Genomic DNA, 16,679 nt, shown 5'->3' with positions numbered 1-16,679 from the left:
GAAGAAGTAACTCCCAATCAAATTTCCCTTTTGGCTAGAAACCTCTTCTTAACAGCAAAGGGGAGGGAAGGAGAGCACGAGGGTGAAATGAACCCAATTTAGGGTTCAAGACCCAGACGACTATCCGGATATAGTGCTGATGGTCTTGAACTCAGGGGAGCCCCCATCTGGAGGCAAGAGAAGGTCAAGTAGGCACTGCAGCCCTCCACCCTGCTTCAGCTGGAACACCTCTCCTTTATCCGCATTATGGACTGGTGCTCCCAGTGAGAGTTCATTCAAAGGGAGAACGGGCTATTTTTAAAGCTTCACAGAAACACTTAATAATGAAAAGAGCGCCGTTCTCCAAGTCAGCTCCCTGAGCTCCATTTCCTCATTTATAAAATGAAGAGTTTGTATTTAACGATCACTAGCCTTCCCCTATGCCACAATGTGTACTGTTTTACATTCCAGGCCAAAACACTATTGTAGATGTGGCTATTATTTGGTATAACAGTCTAATTATGCTATGTTATCAAACAGCATGCTTGCCTCCCTTTTAACATAACAAGGGAAGTAAAACATCCAGGCGTGGAACCAGCGATATATCAACAGCGCTGGTCTCAAATGTAAAATGCTCACTTGAACATGGGTCACTGGAAAAGGCTCAAATAACCCTCACAGATACTAGAGTACAGGGTGAAATACTGTACATATCTCAAGATTTGTCTGCATTTAGATGAGCCCAATACTAGATTAAACTGCAAACGTATAATTTTACTGTAATTAAGAAATCTTTATAATTTTGGAGAGTGTTCTTTGTGTCATAACTTATTCTAGCAGTAAGCAATTTATTGTTTCTCCTTTCTGCAAATAAACAAAAATTCGTCAGCTAAATGAATTATAGTGAAATCATAAAAGCAAATACTATGCAGCCGTTAAAATGTTATGAATGCACATTTGTTGGCATGAAAAAAATGTCCAAATATATCGAGTGAAAAATCAAATAACAAAGCAGCGTATATAATATTTCATTTTTGAAAAAAATCACATGTGCACATGTACATATAGAAAAAGTCTTGAAGAACAGCCATAGCTGTTCTCCAAATAGCAGAATTATAAATGGTCATTATTTTCTTCTTTGTTACTTTATAGTGTTATGAAATTTTTAGGGAGAGTTTACACTAATACTGAAATCAGAAAAAAGGGCAATTTTGGAGGAAACAACCTCACTAATTTCTTGTTCCCATACATTTATTGTTCAGAAGATGTACACATGAAAGCTCCTTGGGAATAGTGAACTATCAAAAATTATCAAACTTTCTCTGTAAAGGGCTAGTTATCAAATATTTTAGGCTTGTGCGCCATACATTGGTTTTGTGACCATTCAGCTTTGCCATTATAGCACAAAGCAATCACAGATGACAGGTAAATGAATGTACTTGACTGTGTCCCAATAAAACTTTCCAAAAACAGAAGTCATACCACTATCTTACACCATACACAAACATTAACTAAGAATGGATTGAAGACTTGAGCGTAAGGCCTGGAACCTTAAAACTCCTACAGGAAAACATAGACAGTATGCTCTTTGACATTGGTCTTAGCAATATCTTTTTGGATCTGTCTCCTCAGGCAAGGGAAACAAAAGCAAAAATAAATAAATGGGACTACATTAAACTAAAAAGTTACTGCATGGCAACAAAACGAAAAGGCAGCCTACCAAACTGGAGAAGATAGTTGCAAATTATATATCTGATAGTGGGTTAACATCCAAAATACACAAAGAACTCACACAACTAAACAATGAAAACACAAACAACCCAATTGAAAAATGTGCGGACGAGGTGAATAAACAGTTTTCCAAAGAAGACATACAGATGGCTAATAGGCACATGAAAAGATGTTCAACATCACTAATTATTAGGGAAATGCAAGTCAAAACTACGATGAGGTATTACCTCATACCTGTCAGAATAGCCATTATCCAAAAGTGAAGAAATCACAAGTGTTGAAGAGGATGTGGAGAAAAGAGAACACTTGTGCAGTGTTGGTGGGAATGTAAATTGGTGCAGCCTCTATGAAAACAGTATAGAGATTCTTCAAAAAATTAAGGACAGAACTACCATTTGATCCAGCATTTCTACTTCTGAGTATTTATCTGAAGAATACAAAAACACTAATTCAAAAAGATATGTGCACCCCTATATTTTTTGCAGCATTATTTACAGTAGCCAAAATATGGAAGGTACCTAAGTGCCCATCAATGGATGAATGAGTAAAGAAGATATGTTTTATATATATATATATATATAAACACATGGATGGACTTTGAGGTGGTTATGCAAAGTGAACAGATAGGTGGTTACCAGAGGGGAAGGGGAGGTGGGGGGAGGGTGAAATGAGTGAAGTGGGACAATTGTATGGTGATGGATGGGAACTAGACCTTTGGTGGTGACCACTTTGTAGTGTATACAGAAATCAAATTATAATGCTGTACACATGAAACTTAATGTTACAAACCAATCTTACCTAAATTAAAAAAAAAAAAAACAGGGCTTCCCTGGTGGCGCAGTGGTTAAGAATCCACCTGCCAATGCAGGGGACACAGGTTCAAGCCCTGAGCCGGGAAGATCCCACCCCACATGCCGCAGAGCAATTAAGCCTGTGCGCCACAACTACTGAGCCTGCGCTCTAGAACCCACGAGCCACAACTACTGAGCCCGCCTGCCACAACTACTGAGGCCCGTGCTCCTAGAGCCTGTGCTCCGCAACAAGAGAAGCCACCTCAATGAGAAACCCGCGCACCGCAACAAAGAGTAGCCCCCACTCACCGCAACTAGAGAAAGCCTGCGTGCAGCAACGAAGACCCAACACAGCCAAAAATAAATAAATTAATTAAAAAAAAAAAAAAAAACCCAGAGTCATAGCTTGCCAACCCCTGGTGTGACAGAAGAAACCTGGGCTATGGGGAAGAGTCAGATGAGAGTTAGAGTCCTCGGTCAACTGCATAGAGATGTATACCACTGCAAGACTTGGTTTCCTTGTGTGAAAAATGCAAAGAATAACACCTCCCTCGAAGGCTTGTATGAGAAAGTACATCTCACAAAACAGCACGCACCATAAGTGATTGTTTCCTGCCACCTTTGTTTTCAGAGCACAACTGGAAAAAAAATTAAGTGTGTTAAATAAGATTTAAAAGCAAACTAATTCTAACACCAACATTTATCCACAACAAAACTGTTTTACAGCTAAAGGAAATTTGTAGGGCAGGCTAGGAAATAGGGTGAATAGAGGCAGAATGACCCAGTTGGTCATTTCCTTTTCACTGCTCCAGGAATGGTGATGACTATAGAAAGTTTTGAAAGCACACATTATGTTTAACGTAAGCCAAACACAATTTATCTGATAAGGTTCACGTTGAATGTACCCTAAGACAAAAAGTCATTCAGAACTGGCAACATTGAGCACTGACCTCAATACTTTCATGTAGGATAGTATTTTACTTTTTTTTTTTGAAGTATAGTTGGTTTACAATGTTGTGTTAATGTCTGCTGTACAGAAGAGTGATTCGGTTTATATATATATTACATAATATAGATATACATTCTTTTTAAATATTCTTTCCCATTGTGGTTTATCACAGGACATTGAATATAGTTCCCTGTGGTATACGGTAGGACCTTGTTGTTTATCCATTCTGTGTATAATAGTTTGCATCTGCTAACCCCAAACTCCCACTCCATCCCTCCCCCACCCCCCACCCCCCACCCCCCAACCCCCCTTGGCAACCACAAGTCTGTTCTCTGTGTCTGTGAGTCTGTTTCTGTTTTGTAGATAGGTTCATTTGTGTCCTATTTTAGATTCCACATGTAAGTGATATCATGTGGTCTTTGTCTTTCTCTTTCTGACTTACCTCACTTAGTGTGATAATCTCTAGTTCCATCCACATAGCTACAAGTGGCAGTATTTCATTCTTTTTTATGGCTGAGTAGTACTCCATTGTATATATGTACCACATCTTTATCCATTCATCTGTCGATGGACATTTAGATTGTTTCCATGTCTTGACTCTTGTAAATAGTGCTGCTCTGACCATAGGGGTGTATGTGTCTCTTTGAACTAGAGTTTTGTCCGGATATATGCCCAGGAGTGGGATTGCTGGATCATATGGCAACTCTATTTTTAGTTTTTTGAAGAACCTCCATACTGTTTTCCATAGTGGCTGCACCAGTTTGCATTTCCACCAACAGTGGAGGAAGGTTCCCTTTTCTCCACACCCTCTCCAACATTTGTTATTTGTAGACTTTTTATTAAGATTTTTTTTGATGTGGACCGTTTTTAAAGTGTTAATTGAATTTGTTTCAGTATTGCTTCTGTTTTTTTATGTTTTGGGTTTTGTTTTGTTTTGTTTGGCCACGAGGCATATGGGATCTTAGCTCCCTGACCAGGGATTGAACCCTCATCCCCTGCATTGGAAGGCAAAGTCTTAACCACTGGACCGCCAGGGAAGTCCCTATTTGTAGACTTTTTAAATGATGGCCATTCTGGTCCGTGTGAGGTGGTACCTCATTGTAGTTTTGATTTGCATTTCTCTAATGATTAGTGACGATGAACATCTTTTCATGTGCCTGTTGGCCATCTATATATCTTCTTTGGGGAAATGTCTATCTAGGTTTTCTGCCCATTTTTCAATTGGGTTGTTTGGGTTTTTATTGTTGAGTTGTATGAGCTGTTTGTATATTTTGGAAATTAAACCCTTGTCAGTTGTATGGTTTGCAAATACTAGGATAGTATCTTGGCCCATTTTCTGGGAACAGGCCAAATGGGTTGACTCACAGACCCCCCCTTTACTAAAAATAAGTAATGGGCATCTTCATGTTTTCATGTTAATGATCATTGAGGCACCTTAGATTTCTCTCTTCTGTCCTTGCTGTTCATAATGATGTCTGTGGTCGTACACGTCATTCCTAACAACAGAAAGTGAGATCAAAATATGTCAGTCTCTCATTTATTTACCTTCCAAAGAAGTAGTGCTTATTTGTAAGTTCAAAACACATTAATTACCCATGGTACTTCATTAGTTTCTATCTCCATGTCTAAGAAACATATCTTCTAATAATTTTTCTTTTTTGGCTATTCAGGGTCTCTGCTGACTGGAGATAGTTGATTAGCTTCCAAATGTTACAGAGATTCAAAAAACAAAAAACGAAAAGCCCTATTCATTCTGAGTACACGTTACATTCTTATGACTCTACTGTGCCAGTATCATGTTTCATGAAAGCCGGAAAAATAAGAATATGGAACAGAAAAGAAATCTCTCTTAAGAACTTGGATTCTATTCACAGCAAAGTACTCATGATTAGCAATTTCCCCCTGGAAAAACCTTTAAAACATGAAAAAATATTGATGTTGATACCAAAACACGTATTGCCATACAATGTAACACAATAGTGGCCGGCTAGTGATTTAAAAGGGAAGCCAGCCGCTATGATTCAGGTGCTTGTTTCATGACTAACCTCAGTACTGAGTGTGGAAAAGGAAGAATTTCTACAACATTTGCCTAAGACAGAGAGAAGGAATTAGAGGTAGTGACTAATACAGGTGTCTGGGACAGCTCTCATGTTCTGTATTAAATATATTTCTTAAATATAATATTTAAATCCAAAATACAGTACTTTGTGCTTATTCCTTTTGTTTCCAGGGAGATAAAGTCTATAACAGGCAGATAGCCTTCTTCAAATCAGAAGTGGTTGCAGGAGCATAAAGTACAGTGGCCTGTACACTGCACATAAGTGCCCAGGCCGGGAGCGATAGGGCTGGAACCCAGCACAAACTCAACAACCTCCCCGATTATCTAGAAGGAGTTATGTGGGCTGGCTCCAGAGGTGGGTGCTTAGGCCAATTCAGGTGATCGCAGAGAAGAGACTGAACTAGAAAAACTAGGTTCCTCTGGAAGATCAAAACCCAGGACGGGAAGAGTCAAAGATGGAAGGTGGGGCTGCATTGAAAGGCAATACCATATAGTAAGGAATTATCATCAACCTTCCTATGACAAATAGTTATTTACCAGATGTTTGGGGAAACAGATGACCTCTAGAAGTGTATACTCTAGAGTGACAGCTAACGTAATGACATCTAACAGTTTCAGGGGGAGGGTGGATGTAATAGTGAGTAATTCATGTTGGGGGCTGATGCTGGGGGAGGAGGGACAGGCAAAGAGGAGGGGCCCAGGAAGGCTTATTACGGGAAGGAACTGTTGAGCTAAGCCTTACAGTGTTCACAAGCTAGATAAAGAGGAAAGGGATTTCATGTAGAAGGACCAGTATAAGCAAAGTTTGGAAGCATGGAACTTGCCAGATTTGGGGAAGAGCAAATAGTTTGGTGTATCTGGAATATAGGGGATGACTGGAAATAAGGTTCAGAAACTGGAGAGAAAGATTGTATAAGGTCTCTGTACTTCACCAAGGAGTGTGAATGCAATCCAGAAGGCAGTGAGGGTGACTAAAGCTCACTTTGTGGTTTTAAAAGATAAGTTCACACATGTAGAGTCATGAGGTGGACTTCACTGCAGGCTTTAAGGGAACTGGAGAAGACAGAGATAAAGCTTTTTTAAAAAAAAAACTATAAATAGAGTGTGCCAAATACTGTTCTAAGTGTCTTTACAAACATCAACTCATTTAATCCTCATAACAACCTTCTGAGGTCAGTACTAATAGTCTCCCTATTTTATAGATGAGGGAACTGAGGCCCAGAGAGGTTAAGTAACCTGTCCTAGGTCACACAGCAAATAAGTGGTAGAGGCAGGATAAAAGCCCCAAGCAGTCTGGCTCCAGCATTTGTGCTTAAAGCTATTCTGTTAAGTTTCCTGTGTTGGGCACTGGGTCCAGTATGCAGTTCATGGTAAGTTCTCAGTAAAAGTTGGCACAGAGCTAACCTTTGAGTGCTCTCTCTTGTCTCTCAATAACTGAGCTGCCTTTTTAGTGTCATGCCATCATCTATGTCCCTTGTCACACCTGCTGGAGGTCAGGGAGGAGAACAAGTAGCACCCTCTTTTCATTTTTTCTCTTTAGTGGGTATTCACCTTCCATTTACAGTGTGTGAAATGGTGTCAACAACGCAGGTTGTGGGCCTTCAGTGAAGAAATTTAAATATACATATTTTTATATATATATGTAGTTTTCGGTCAATAAATTTTTTTTAATTTTGTGAGCTATCTTTTGAAAGAAACCCTTCCAACTACTGTAGAACACTTTTGACATGAGTCTGTAAAACTGATCGAGACAGTTTGCCAAAGCTGCCAGTCTTAATTAATGACTTACCATAACCTCCAGTTTTATTAGGTCTATATTTCTAGTATATGGGTACCTATATTAATGACTGGCCTGTGAATAAACTGACAGTTTTAAAATGACACAAGATAACTTGTTTTCTTATGGGGAATTCACTTGTGCCTTGAACTTAGAGTAAAATGATGATTAGTTCAGTAAAGTATGACTCCAATGTTCTTATGATCACCTTAGCAATAGAAAAACTGTCTAGATTTTATTTCTTGATGAAATCCTACTTTGGACGAGTCTCTCTGGTTATTCTCATGCTCTAGGAAGTAGGACAGTTGCCATCATGGTCATAAACTTTTCAAGCAGAAAAATATTCACTGGGGATCTGCTGGTTTCCTATATTAGTAATATCCAAACCTCCACAGTATTTTCCAGTATCATAAAGAAGGTGTTAAAATATAAATATATAGTAAACAAAATTTTATTAAGCAAAGTTAATTTGAATTCTCTTTAGTTGTTAATAAAATGCATATAGAACATTTTATAGTGAGACAGGATATTAATAAAATAATGTGAATTTCATAACAACAACAAAAAGTAGTTGGATGGTCTGCTGTCTAATTTGAAACAATTTGCATCGTTCCCCCAAAGAAGACGCGACGTGAGCCATGTTTTTTATGCATGTATTACACAGGCAAAGTCTGGCTAAGATATGGTGGTAGAAACAAAAAGTGGTGAGTTACTGCTGAGTTACAATCTTTTCCAGCCCTTTCTTCCCAAATTCACTGTCTTTCTGAGAGGTGAACTTTGAAATTAATGTGACAACTCAAAGTGACAGTGAAAATAATATACAGAGCTGAAAGTTTTCATTTGAAATTAACCCAGACAGTCTGAACCAGACCTACAGTAAGTCAGTCAAATTTGTGGGAGTTACATTGTGTTTGAGGGTTACTCCCAAAGGCCTAGCATAATTCAAGGCTGATTTTCCTTTAGGGCTGACAAAGGATAGCTTGTATTTCTTGCCAGTTGGAGTGACGCCACCATGTGGCAATAGCATAAGCGCAGTTTACAAGTCCCTCAACCAGGCCACTTCAAAGTGAGACACTTGACAGTTTTTTTTTTCATTTGAGATTACGTACATAGTTTAAAATTTTGTACAGAGGAGAGCGTCAACTTATATTTTTATACTATATGATTTCAAATTAGTATATTTCAAATTCACAGAAAAGGTGAAAGTGTTGTGTTTTTATATAGTCATATGCAGAGTGAGTGATTAAGAGGATGTACTTTTGGAGCTAGTTAGCCTGTAGTCAATTCCCAGCTCTGCTACTTACTCTCTGAATCGTTTTGGACAAATTACTCAACACTTCCAAGTCTCAGTTTTCTCATCTGTAAAATGGGGCACTACTGGTACCTATCATAATGGATTGTTGTGAGGATGAAGTGAGTTACTGCAAATAAAACGCTTAGACCAGTGCCTGGCGCAGAGTAAGTCATCTAGAAGTTTTTTGTTATTGCTTTTCTATTAGTATTATTAAACTTGAAGAGACTTTGATAAGTCATCTGATTCATCTTTCTAAATCCATTCAGGGTGCACCCTAAACCAACTCATGAGAGATCAACATCAGTGAACAAGCTAAGGGAACAGACCACAGCTACTATTTTTTTAAATCATTTTATTTTACCTGATATCTCCAAAACATCATTTTGACTTGTTTTTTTTGTTTGTTTCATTTTGTTTTTTTTAATTGAAGTACAGTTGATTTAAAATGTATTAGTTTCAGGTGTGCAGCACAGTGATTCAGTTACACACATATATATACACACATATATATGTGTGTGTGTATACATATTCTTTTACAGATTTCTTTCCCTTTTAGGTTATTACAGAATATTGAGTATAGTTCCCTGTGCTATACAGTAGGTCCTTGTTGGTTGTCTATTTTATATATAGTAGTATGTATATGTTAATCCCAACCTCCTAATTTATCCCTCCCCTACCCCTTTCCCCTTCAGTAACTATAAGTTTGTTTTCTATGTCTATGGGTCTGTTTCTGTTTTGTAAGTAAGTTCATTTGTACCATTTTTTTTTAGATTCCACATATAAGCAATATCATACGATATTTGTGTTTGTCTGGCTTACTTCACTTAGTATGATCATCTCTAGGTCCACCCATGTTGCTGCAAATGGCATTATTTCATTCTTTTCTATGGCTGAGTAATATTCCATTGTGTGTGTGTGTGTGTGTGTGTGTGTGTGTGTGTGTGTGTATACCACCTCTTCTTTATGCATTCATCCAGAAGCCACTTTTTACAATTTAAAAGCCAGTACCATACCTTGAGATGATTGTTTTAAAAGAAATCAAAATAACTTCAATGTCTTTGTGTCAGATTACATCACTTAAATGCTCAGTGACAAATGACTGAGCTTCAGCATTTTAACTCTTCCTGTGAAATCTATTCTAGAAAGACACCTCTCAAACTTTAATGTATATGCAAATAACCAGGGACTCTTGTTAAAGTGAAGATTCTGAGTCAGTAGGTCGGGATGGTTCCTGATATTGTTGCATTTCTTACAGGCTCCCAAATGATGCCAATACTGTTGGCCTACAGAGCACACGTTGAGTAGCAGCTCTCTAAATCACTAAAGCTCATGTCCATTTCCGCTCTATTATTATCTCCCGCTGTCACTCAGCAAAACATGGTGAGTTAATCACAAGGCAGAGCAAAGCCATAGGAATCAAGATAATACACTGTGTAGTCTTCACTTTCTCTAGACAACTTAACCTTCATCTTTTGCCATGGCAATGACTACAAATGTAAGGGAATGATAAGTGTCTAACAGAGCTAGGAAAAGTGTGGAAAGACCAAGTTTTATCACAGTTGAGTTCTACCACGTCAGAATTTCCAGAGAATAGGAAATAGTGTAAGTCACATTATGTAGAAAAGCCTAATATGTGACAGGCAGAAGGGGCAGTGTAAAGCCCACAGAAGTGTAAACTGGGGGTGCTATCATCCTGGAGACCTCACAGGGTGTGAGAATCACATGAAACGTCCATAAAAGTGCTTTCTAAACTACTCAAAAGGAGGTGAAGTGTTTTATTATTTGTGAAGCAATGCTCCAAATATCGTAACTTTAAAAAATTCTTTGGAAATTTGCATAAGCTTATCTAAAATCAAATAGTTATGACTTAGGCAAACAAGATGCACTTTTATTGTCAGAAATTAGAAAATTACAGATCAAGAAATGTGGTATCATAGAAAAGACCCCAGACGTTGAGAGTTTCTTGGGGAGCCTATTGTGAGGTTCTCACAGCATAAACTCTCACCAAATAAACAGTTTAAATAATTTCCAGGAGCTAAAAATATATCCTTAACAACATCTACATGCTTTTTTTAAATTAGATATATAAAACAGCTGCAATATTTTATAGTCAGTAAAATCACATTTTAGTAAAAGAAGAAATTATAAGTATATATGGAAAAAGCTAGAAAGATACACAATAAAATGTTGAGAAGTTAACTCCAATGGTGATTTTTTTTTTTTTTTTTTGCTTAACTGTACTTTGTCATATGCCATAATCAATGCATATTATTTTTGTAATATGGGGAGTGGGGGAACAGAACCAAATTTTACTTTAAAAAAACATGTCCTGAATGTGAATAAAGTATTTTAAAAGTTTACTGTTTAGCAATTGAAAACCTTACATAGTAAGACTACAGTTCATGATACATCTTCCTCCACTTACTGCTATTGGCCAAACTTTTGAAAATATAATTTGGTTCCTTTTTAAAAAAACAAATACCAGTATCCAGAAAAGGACTTTAGGGTTCTGAGAATTTTCCCTGCTAATAATTAATTCCATGCGTTCTTTGGCTTCTAGATTACTCTGAGGAAAATCTGAAATAGAGAAAAACCCATTTCGTTCATGTCTGCATTCTTGTGGCTCCTAACTGTGTTTCCATTTCAAGTGCATGGGGGCCTTCGATATGGAATTTCTTAATTTTTTTGACTCTAGAAACATTTCCAAGGAGCACTTGCAAGAAAACTGCTTCAAACTGGAATCCTTCCACTCGGGTACAATCATACAAACAGCCGGCAGAATTTATTTAACCTTCAGCCAACTGCTCAACCAACTTGAAATTATTGATAGCCCATCAGCAATGATCAAGATGGAGAGGCTAAATGAAGAGGTGCTTTTTTTTTTTTTTTTTTTTTTTTTTTACAAGAGAACCATTGAGCTGGTAACAGGACTTGAAATGCCGTGTCAGCTCAGCTCGCCTGGTCAGGGAGCTCAGCTGCTGGAGGGAAATAAAACTGTTCAGTTACAGCCGCCCTCCAATCAGTCACAGGGGTAATGGTGTTTGGCTTCAGTCAGGTTGTATGTCAGCAAATATACATCTCTTAGACAGCCCCTAAGAGTGCCTTAAGATCATGCTTATTGTTTTTTATAGATGGGGGTCAGATGCTGATAGATGGTGGTCATAGGCCACTGAAATAAATTTTACCACGTTCAGCAGGTAAAGTTAATCTCAATCCTGGAGAATGAAAGAGCCATTTTGATAGAATATTCATTCCATTGACAGTGATGGGACATTTTTCCTCTGTTAATGTCTGGTGTAGATCATGTGAAAGTAGGTATCCTCGTCTCCCCACTCTTCCAGCCCCCACTGTGTGAAGTCCACCTGCAGAAAAAGAGACCTCAGGAACAATCTGAGAGATTCCCTAAGATTGAACTTGAAAGCGGGAGTTTGGTTGAAGGAGCTCTCCAGGGGACTGAGCACACCATAGCTCTATCCTGCGGTGGTCAAAGTGACACAGGAATCAGAGAAAGAATTAGCGCCACTGGCTGTTACATTGAATTATTGATGCCCTATCTTTAGTCCAGAAAAGGTTGGAAGCAGCATTAAGGGGTTACCAAGTCATGGATGGGAAATACATGGCACGAGGGCAGCCACTCTCTGCCAAGTCGGTCACATGTGAGCAATCAGACACAGTACCCTTTTGCCATGGAGCTCAGATGAAGCTCAGAACCTCAATCTAACATTACAGGCACTCAGATTAAAATGAGTTTGCCACCATCCCACTAAGTCTTTAAAATCTAGAGATCTGCCTTTAAACGTTCAAAGAAATACAACGAGTCCTCTCAAAGTTTCCCAAAGGACGATGAGAGGGTGGTTCCAGTATTAGAGCCCATGAGAAACAGAGAATATGATAGCGTCTGCGAGAGATTTTTGGGGGGAATGATGAATGAATCCCAGCAGAAACAGGACACAGTGCTGTTCATTGGAGAAATGAGAAGACTTTTTCAAAGGATTGGATCTTCTTATCCCTGGTCCAAGAGTCAGTGAGATTTATGGAGCCGAGTCATGTGCCTGCAAGAGCATCTAAGAGCTATACTTCATTAGAAACTCTTAGAAAGTATGAAGGAGGGGAAGGGAAAGAAAAGTACTAGAAGAATGTTAACCTCAGAGTGACTGCATGCTTATGTTGTGGCAAATATAATTAAAGAGTCTGTCATTCAGAGTGAAGTAAGTCAGAAAGAAAAAGACAAATACTGTATGCTAACACATATATATGGAATTTAAGAAAAAAAATGTCATGAAGAACCTAGGGGTAAAGCAGGAATAAAGACGCAGACCTCCTAGAGAACGGACTTGAGGTTATGGGGAGGGGGAAGGGTGAGCTGTGACAGGGCGAGAGAGAGTCATGGGCATATACACACTAACAAACGTAGTAAGGTAGATAGCTAGTGGGAAGCAGCCGCATGGCACAGGGATATTGGCTCGGTGCTTTGTGACAGCCTGGAGGGGTGGGATAGGGAGGGTGGGAGGGAGGGAGATGCAACAGGGAAGACATATGGGAACATATGTTTATGTATGACTGATTCACTTTGTTATAAAGCAGAAACTAACACACCATTGTAAAGCAATTATACCCCAATAAAGATGTTAAAAAAAAATAAAAAAAAAAAGAAACCAACCCTTCGCCAGTGACTTCAGCCTTTGGAAGACCTGCGGTAGAACATGGGACTTTTCTCATCTCCCTGGCCTACTGCCTCATTTATCAGACTGGATTCCTCAGACAGTATGACTGAGAGCCTACTTGGGAATGAAAAAAATAATTTCTCATTTTCTTAATTCAGGGAGAGTAGGTCTTTGTTTTATTAACTTGTTCACCTTCTTGTGTTCCACTTTCTTGAGGGCAGGGTGTTGCCCACGTATCTCAGCGTCCCAGGGGTAGCGAGTACCCAGTCCAGTAAAAACTGTGAATACATCATTCAGCACCTCCCTTTCAGAGTCTGCTCTCTGAATTTTTAGTGTAGTGTACCTTATGTAGGCCAATTTCTGCATCTAGGCCAAAGAAAGTATCTATGCTCAGTTCATGTTCCCTAAAAAAACCAAGTGACTAGACTGTCCTAGAATTTGAAGAATCGGTTTTTGGTATTTTGATTCACAATTCTGTAAGCACAGAAGAATTCACAATTATTCTGTAAACACATGGCTAAAAGAATAGGAATAATGAGTATTAAGATGTTAATTATAAACATTTTGTTAGGGAGAGGATTTGAAACTCTGGTTACAAAGGTTTAAGTTTTATGCAATACCAGACTTTGCCCCTCTAACAAAACTTGCTGGGTAAGATTTTCTATATATTAATTAAGTTAATATTATATCATTAATTGGTTTTAAGGCACTTTTTAAAAATAGGCCTCATTTCTCCTGTCCTTTCATACTGGGAGAAATATATAATAGATAGAAACCAACCCGGATTGCTCTGGTCTGAACACAGATCATGTAGGACTTTAATCATTGAACAAACGAACCTTTAATAGTGGTTATACCACAGAGACGTGCTGATCCAACACCAAGGTCGTAAACCCCATTGTCGATATGAACTCTAAAATAGGCTTGCGCTGTTATCCCTAGGCTAACTTGTTCCGTTGGTCAATTTTTTGGATCAATAAGTGATAGTATATTTTGACTAGTAAGGCTAGACTTTAATCATTCAGAGGCTTTTTTTGTTCTCCGAGGTCACCCCAACCAAAATTGTTAACCCATGTGAAAATTTTATTATCCTTTGGTGGTTTAGTTAGGTTTCTGGGGTTAATTAATTAAAGCTCCATAGGGTCTTCTCGTCTTATCTTATTATTCCCACCTCTTCACAAGAAGGTCAGTCTCACTGACTGAAAGTAAGAATTCCCTGGCCGTCCAGTGGTTAGGACTCTGTATACAGTCTCACTGCCGAGGACCTGGGTTCAATCCCTGGCTTGGGGTTCAGTCCCTGGTCAGGGAACTAGGATCCCACATGCTGGGCAGTGCAGACCCCCCCCCCCCAAAGTAAGAGACAGTAAAACCCTCATGTGCCCATTCATACAAGTCCTTATTTAGAGTACAAATGATTATGCTACCTCTGCACAGTCAGGATACAGTGGCTGTTTAACAGTTGTCACTGGGCAGGCAGTCCCTCTAATACTAGTTATGCTAGAGGTGATGTTTTTGGTAAACAGGTGGGGTTTATGTTTGCCAAGTTCCTTTTCCTTTTTTTAATCTTCCCTTGGGTGCATGCCTGTGTTGGGTTAACAGCATACTTAATAATTTAATGTTGAGTTGTGTTTATTGGCTGTTAACTAGCAGTATAATATCAGTTATGATGTAAGCTTATGCAAGGAGAAATAGTTCTTGTTACTCATACTAACATAATTGCTTCTCTTGGTTAATAGATGAGTCCAGTCCAGCTAGGAGATGATTTGCTTATTGTTGGTATTAAGATAAAGTCATTGCTGAGCTTGAATGCTTTCTTAGTTGGTGGCTGCTTTTAAGCCAATGGTGTTGTTTATTTTTACTCTCTAGATAAGGTTGTATCCATTTCTAAAAAGGTATACTTTTTTTTAAATATATAAATTTACTTACTTATTTATTTTTGGCTGCATCGCCTCTTCGTTGCTGCGCGCGGGCTTCCTCTAGTTGCGGCGAGCGGGGTCTACTCTTCGTTGCGGTGTGCGGGCTTCTCATTGCGGTGGCTTCTCTTGCTGCAGAGCACGGGCTCCAGGAGCGTGGGCCTCAGTAGTTGCAGCACGCGGGCTCAGTAGTTGTGACTCGTGGGCTCTAGAGCGCAGGCTCAGTAGTTGTGGTGCGTGGGCTTAGTTGCTCCACGGCATGTGGGATCCTCCCAGACCAGGGCTCGAACCTGGCTCCCTTGCACTGGCAGGCGGATTCTTAACCACTGCGCCACCAGGGAAGTCCCAAGTGGTGTACCTTTTTAAATTAACATTTAAAAATACATTAAAGTTTATAATATTTTTTGCTAATTTTTAAAGTTGAACTAAGATTCTTTTCTTGGACAACCAGCTGTCACCAGGCTCGCTAGGTTTGTCACCTCTGCTTATAAACCTTCACACTGCTTTGCTACATAGATGAGTTTGTTCTACAAACTGTTCATAAGTAGCTCATTTGGTTTCGGGATATTTAGCATAAGTTCTTTTTGTTAAATGTTTACTAGTTAAATCATTATGCAAAAGGTAAAAGGGGTAAACTTTGCTTTTTATTACTTGTAATGCTTCTTTCATCATTCCCTTATGGTGCTTTCTCTATAGCGCCAAAAGTGGGTTTTTTTCATTTGTTTGTTTTTTGCGGTACGCGGGCCTCTCACTGTTGTGGCCTCTCCCGTTGCGGGGCACAGGCTCCGGACGCGCAGGCTCAGCAGCCATGGCTCACGGGCTCAGCCGCTCCGCAGTATGTGGGATCTTCCCGGACTGGGGCGCGAACCCGTGTCCCCTGCATCGGCAGGCAGACTCTCAACCACTGCACCACCAGGGAAGCACCAAAGGTGGTTTTAAATTTCTGTCTCCTGTACTTTAAATGTTGAGTGAATGATTTATTTAATTTGCTTGTGTTAGTAAAATTTGTGGAGGTTTCAGCTAGATTTGTTCAAAGTATTCATAGATGAGGAAATTCCCTAGGTGTAAACGAGGTGCTTTTATTTAAGCTATGCTTTGATTGATCCAAGCACACTTTCCAGTATGCTTACCTTGTTACGACTTGTCTCCTCTCATAGAGTTGGTGTTTGTTAACAGGTTATAGAAAGTTGTTATAATACCTGAGGAGGGTGACGGACAGTGTGCGCATGCTTCATGGCCTTGTTCAAGTAAGCACTCTATTCTTAAGTTACTACTAAATCCTCCTTTGGTTTTTAGTTTTCATAGAAACTTTCGTGTGTGAGGAATATATTCTTGAAATAGAATATATTCTTCCCATCCCATAGGTTACCCCTTGCCCTAGAGTTTTTATGTGTAATATTTATGCTTACTTTTATTCCTTCTTAGGGTTTGCTGAAGATGGCGGTATATAGACTGAATTAGCAAGGGTTGGTGAGGTTCATCGGGGTTTATCGATTATAGAACAGGCTCCTCTTGAGGGGTG

The sequence above is a fragment of the Leucopleurus acutus genome (assembly GCF_964270905.1).
Source record: "Leucopleurus acutus genome assembly, chromosome: 1".
Lineage (NCBI taxonomy): Eukaryota > Metazoa > Chordata > Mammalia > Artiodactyla > Delphinidae > Leucopleurus > Leucopleurus acutus.
Note: the sequence above shows the minus strand (reverse complement) of the source record.